This window comes from Nicotiana attenuata, chromosome 2 (assembly GCF_001879085.1).
Source record: "Nicotiana attenuata strain UT chromosome 2, NIATTr2, whole genome shotgun sequence".
Classification (NCBI taxonomy): Eukaryota; Viridiplantae; Streptophyta; class Magnoliopsida; order Solanales; family Solanaceae; genus Nicotiana; species Nicotiana attenuata.
The window spans coordinates 52,437,703-52,444,124 of NC_031990.1; positions in this window are offsets into that span (position 1 = coordinate 52,437,703).

Consider the following 6,422-nt stretch of genomic DNA (forward strand, 5'->3'; position numbering starts at 1 on the left):
GGCACATCTTGATGAGTTTCTTTTTCTTCTCAATAGTGGTATTAGCACCTTGGTTGTGCTCATTCCATTGGGAAGGGGGGGTGGAAGCTAAGAAAGATTGGGCCATGTTTTCTTAATGTTATAATAATAAAATTATAACGCATTCCTTTGAATATCTTTTTACAATATTTTGTGTTTTAAATGTGAATTAAAAATTTTTAAATCACAATTATATAATATAATTTACAAGAAAATGCCTTAGATAAAAAATTTAAACAAATAAATAGCCCTTTACAAGAAATTGCCTTAGATAAAAAATATTTAAAAAATAGTCAAGGCCCATTTAGGCCCGTTAGGGACCGGGCCCAACCCACATAGCCCGGGACCATTACTACACGGTCCCGGTCTGGTTACACCCAAAAGCCCATGAAGCCCGGGTCCGTTTAAGCCCGGCCCACAAAGACTGGATCCGTTTAAGCCCGGACCACGAAGCCCGTTTGGGACCGGGCCCGGACCGTTTGCCAGCCTTAGGTCCACACTTAGTGAGCTTCTGTGCCTTTTATTGCCTTGAGTTTAGATTACTCATTTTTTAGTCCGATTTCATCTCGGGAGTACAACTTCCAACATTCCTGCAATTTAGCACATTTCATCAGTTTCGGGAACATAATTCAATGCTTTTAGACTAAAACAAAAGCTAAAAGCCGCTAATAAATCGTCAAAATCCCCACTTATCACAGCCACGGTATTGATAGAGCTGGCAGGCATTTTGAGACAGTTCATTCCATATGTGTATTTTGCATATACTATAGTAATAACGTATTCCACTTGATCCAAATAAAAATGACCTATTTTCTTGTATGGCAAGTTTCTCTCCCTTTGATTAATAGTTCAATTAACAAGAATTATTTTATCAGGTAGCTATTCTAATTTTATCACATTTAAAATATGTATCGTCCAACTAACTCGATATCTATTCAATCTGAGTTCTCACTCTTAATAGCTGCACATATGATTGCAGGAATTTTTAATGGGATGGAGAAAGTAATAAATAAACAAAGTTCAACAAGGTATAAATGAAAAGAAGAATGTTGATTAAATTTGTTCAAAATACTGTTGTACTTTTGTAGTTCAAGCAAATGTATGTGACGGCCAAATTTGCCTTACTGGTAATCTAAGACTAAGGAAGCATTTGGTACAAAGAAAAGTAGTTTTAAAAAAAATGGTTTACTTAGGAAATCATTTTAAATGATTGATTGAGTACAAAAAGCGACGTATAATTTGTAATATAGGACAAGGATAGTGTTCTGACTTCTGAACTTCTGATGATATTTATTAAAGTTGTCAACAATATCTAAAAAATCGAATATTAGTAAAAGAAATGATATTTACTCGTAATTGTGAGAAGTCATTTAGAAAATTTTCTTTTCTTAATTCAAGTTAGCAAACATTAGAAACAAATTTCACAAAGGATCTTCTTGAAAAAATATTTTCAGCCATACCAATTATTCCAGAAGAGAAACAAAAAGACTTCAGAAATCACAATGGAAGTAGATAAACTAAGGATTCTTCTTTTGTTATCGATGTAACAAAGGAGTAGGCAAATCTAAAACGAAATTTAACACTAGAAAAAACAAAGGATTTTGTTTACTTTGTGATATCTTTGTCCCGTTTTGGATGTGGCGGTATCTCTAATTTTTAATTCGTCCAAAATAGACGAAAAGGATAACGTAATATTTGTATAGGGTCAAATTTGACTCTGAGCATCTCTACGCCAGTGGGTACGTCCAATGAGTGTACGCCTGCCAACGTAGCGGGTACGACTCGGCCGTGGGGGCAAAAGCGACATCGTTTAGGACTCAATGTCTTCACTAGGGAGACGTTACCTATCTTTGTAACTTTTTGATTCTTTCGAGGAAGGTCTCCTATTATATAAAGGAGACCTTCACATTGTAAAGAGGGCATCTGACCTAATACAACTCTCTCATTTTTTCTGGCTTTCTCTCTCTATCTCTACTCTCTCATTTTTTCTGGCTTTCTCTCTCTATCTCTACTTCAAACGTACGTATCTTATTGAGTTCATACTGTCCCTTTGCAATACTAGATCTACAACAATATTATCATCTTTGCATCTCTAGGATTATTATATTTGATTACGATTTACCCTTTTTCTACTTTTGATTGTTTTTTAGCTTACAAAGTATATTGTTAACTTTTGAGCCAAACAATTTGGCGCCGTATGTGGGGATTTCGAGAATCAAAACCATAGTATCCACCTAGAGATCAACCAACTAACACTCTCTACACTTCAAAAAAAAAAAAACAGAAAATGGCCGAAAATAACACAAGATCGAAAGCTATATTGGGTGTCACTACCAATCTCCTTGGCCCTCTCAACGAGGCCGGTGACGATGGCATCCTGAATACAACCCCTAGCATCACACCGGGTGCAGAGATCTCACCTTCCCCGTCCGAAGGTCTGACGATCTTGCACGAAAAAGGAGCTTCCACATCTGCAGTTACAGAAGCACCCTCAGCGGTCAAAGAGCTACTGGAAAGATGGCTAACAAGCGCTCTAAGTGGCTTGGTTGAGAGGTCACCACAAAGTAACATCGGATGTACACCAACGGTAGGTACCACTGCTGCCGTGGGTGAACCGGAAGTTACACTAGCAAATAACAAACCCATCGAGACACAGACCAACGATGGCACGCTAACGGCCATCCTAAAGAAGATGGAAGAAATGGAAAATGAAAACAAGGCGCTCCGCGGTCAGATGAAGGAACATCAGGAGAGGATCGACAAGATCCCCGGTGTTCCCAAGTTGCTACCAAAGCGCGACGTGGGAAGATTCGTTGAACAAGCATACACTGAAGAAGCTGCCCCTCACTCCACCCCAAAAACCTTCAAGATGCCACCCTACTTGAGGGTATATGACGGAACCACAGATCCCGAGGATCATCTGATCCACTACGTCACCGCTGTGAAGGGCAACGACCTATCGAAAGAACAGGTACCGTCGGTACTGCTGAAGAAGTTTGGCGAGACGTTGACAGGAGGGGCCTTAACATGGTACTCTCAGCTACCGGCTAAGGCAATATCAACGTTCGAGGAAATGGCAGATAAGTTCGTCACAGCCCACGCAGGCGCGAAGAAAGCGGAGGCCAGGGTCAACGACATCTTCGCCGTCAGGCAAAACACAGGAGAGGGACTCAGGGACTTCCTGGCAAGGTTTAACAGGGTAAGGATGAGTCTACCAAACGTATCGGAAGGTATGGCAGTCGCCGCTTTCCAGAACGGGCTAAGCAGAGATGGTTCGAGGGCAACCAGGAAGCTGCTGAGCCGCCTCATGAAATATCCCCCTACCACATGGGAGGAAATCCACAACGCCTATTGCGCCGAGGTACGAGCGGACGAGGATGATCTTAATGGGCCAACCTAACGGCTAACAGCGATACACTCCTATACATCTTATTCCACTTCTTACTGAGCTGTCTCCCATTTTGTCGTAACTCTTTTTGCCTTGTGTACCAGCGATTCGTTTTTGTGCTCATATGGGTTTCACTACGGGGGACGTGTTCTATAACGAGGGTCAGAGGAGGTCTTTTGCTTTACTTGAGATTGGTGACAGTCTTGGGAGGAGAACTATAGTTTTTCATATGCAAACTGCTATGGACTGTCATGCTCTTAGATCTCTTACGACCTTCAGCACGGCATGGGTAGAGTTTTGCGGCTGATAGGCTTGTATCAGCTGCTCTAATCTGTCATTCGTGGCTAGCGGCCATATCTTATCCAATGGGTATGGAGGTACGGCCGATCTGTCTTCTTGTTTACGAATGGCTGAGTCTTACGTTTTGATGCTTTCAAGGATGGTCTTTCCTTCCATCCGTACTGTTAATGGCTCGACCTTATTTTTTTGCTTTACTTTTATTCTTGGTTTGTCAATCCAATAGGTATGAAATGGCTAACATCGGCCATTTTTCTTCTCCCAATGTAATCCAGTAAAGGCTACTTTGGACCTATTATTCTCATATTTATGTAATGAATGTCGGCAAGCTACGGCCATAAATCTCACCATATCGTAATGAACATACCTTGGTCTACAAGAGGTGCTCTGGCCAATGTAGGATAAAAGGGCACTGACGGCCATTGATTTTTCCGTCAGTGTATAATGAAAAGGATTTTAAGTTCCCAACGACAGCATAGGTGTAATCCTGAACCAAGTATGTTGTGGTCGTAGGAATTCATGTGTATAATGTCCTATTGGAATTTGCCAATCGCTGTGAGGTCTCCTAATAAGACAGTTGATGCCACATGTAGCTCCTTCCTCTCTTAGTAATCAAAGTCATGAATTGATGGTGAATATCAGGATTATCTTACGGTGAGCTAAATCGACTCGACGACAAGTTTCGATTGATAGTCTTATACGCCTATAACATGGCTATACGGGTCTCATCAGTTATAGACCTTTATATTGATTCTCGCTAGGCATCGCCGCCAACCAGTCATTTTAAATTTGGGATCATGGAAACTAAATTCCGTGACTGTTTGCTAATATCTTTGGAGAGGCCGGGCTAAGGACTTTTCTGATTTCTTTACGGTGACCGTAAATTTATCAGAACGACTCGACGACAGTCGCGACGATATGTCCGCCTACAGTGCTAGAAAGAATGGCCAACTCCTAAGTATATATTTGGCTAAGGCCATCGCCGCCAACGGTCGACCTAGATTCGACTACGGTAAGTAAACGACTCGACGACAGTCGCAGTCGCCTAACTATGGCTAGGCCGAGTCATTATATTATGGCTAAGGCCATCGCGCGCCTAAATCCAGGTCGACCTTGATTCGACTTTTTTTTGCGGTAGGGTAAAACGACCCGACGACAGTCTGAAGTGTTACGCACATGGCATAATGGCCATCAACCATATTAAAGGCCAAAAATAAGAAGGTACATGAAAGAAAGAGAGAATAATAAAGCAAAGTAATATACTTCCATTAATATCATCCGCAAAATACATGTATCAAAGAGCAGCTACTTAACGTCTCCAAATACAAACGAACAAAATGGAATACAAGTCCCTAAGCGGTGCCTTCGCCATTGGTCTGTTTAACCGCTCCCATCGGATTCGCCTCATCTCCTCGTACATCGCCGATCTGCTTGGGTGATTTGGGTAGTGGTTTTGTCTGTGGTGGGTTGGTTTTGTTTTTGGCTGTATAGGCCCAGCAGTAGATTTGTATCCAAAGAGGCGCGAGGATTTTCTAGATCGGTTGATCGTTCTGCGGATAGTTATAGCCCGCCCGGTCTGGTGGAATTCATGAACTCTATTACTCCCACAAGTGCACGTGCGACACGGACTATGCGCCGTTGCCTTTCCTTTGAGGACCTACTCTGGCTCAGTATTTTCATTTTTGGCTTTCTAGGCTTCTGTGGTTGGGATTTTTGGTTTTTTTTTGTTTGGTGGGCATGTTTTTATGCGTGGGTGATTTCTTGTTTTAATGTTTTTTTTTTTTTGTTTTTTGTGTTTTTTTTTTGTTGTTGAGTTTTTTGGATTATTGGTTCTGGTTGGGTTTTATTTTTGTTACTTCTCTTTTTAATGATGTTTTTATTTTTGATTATTTTATATAATATCGTTTTCCCGTTTGGTCAAAAGTTAGATCCTCGAATACGACCAATCTGGCCTCGGCGTACACCCACATGTCATGCGCCTCACGATGCGCATCCTCATCAGGCCTTGTGCAGCCAGTCCGTTTGAGGACATCAATCTCAGCCGCCTTGGCATCGAGTTCGGCGGTCATAGCGGCAACCTTGATCCGCAAATCAAGCAGCTTCTCGCCGCTACCCCACGGCCAACCTCCAACTCTTCTTCCTTAGACTGGAGAAGAGTCTCCAGCTCATGTTCCGAGCCAGGCGGTCATCAGCTGCTCGTCGATCTGCTCCAACTTGGCCACCCTCCGCTTCAGCTGGGCCTCCGACTGCTTCCAACCCTCACGGAAAACCCGAAATTCCGGGTCCTGTTTGAGCAGGTCCGCCAGCGCCTGATGCTTGACACGGCACCGCCGATATTTCTTCACCACCTTGTTAAAGGTGGCGGCCTTCCTTTGCGTCGCCGCCCATCTCTATCTCCAATATGAGAGTCTAAAAAAAAGGAAAAGGAGGAAAGGCAAGTCAGGCATGCATCAAAGTTTATCTTTACGGTATATGAAGAAAATCGAAAAATACCTGCAAGCCGCGCCGGCAACCCTCCGGGATAGTTCCGTCGCTAACCCCTTGTAACATTTCACGCTCAGCGGCCGCACATAGCAGGGTCATATCCGTTGCGGCCTGCTCGCTGTGTTACAACAGGTTATACTCTCCTGGGATCAGAATTCGGCAGTTAGATCTACCTGCCGTCATCTCCACACGGGCCGAACCCCGCGTTAACGCATCTGTATCCGCCTGGGTGGTC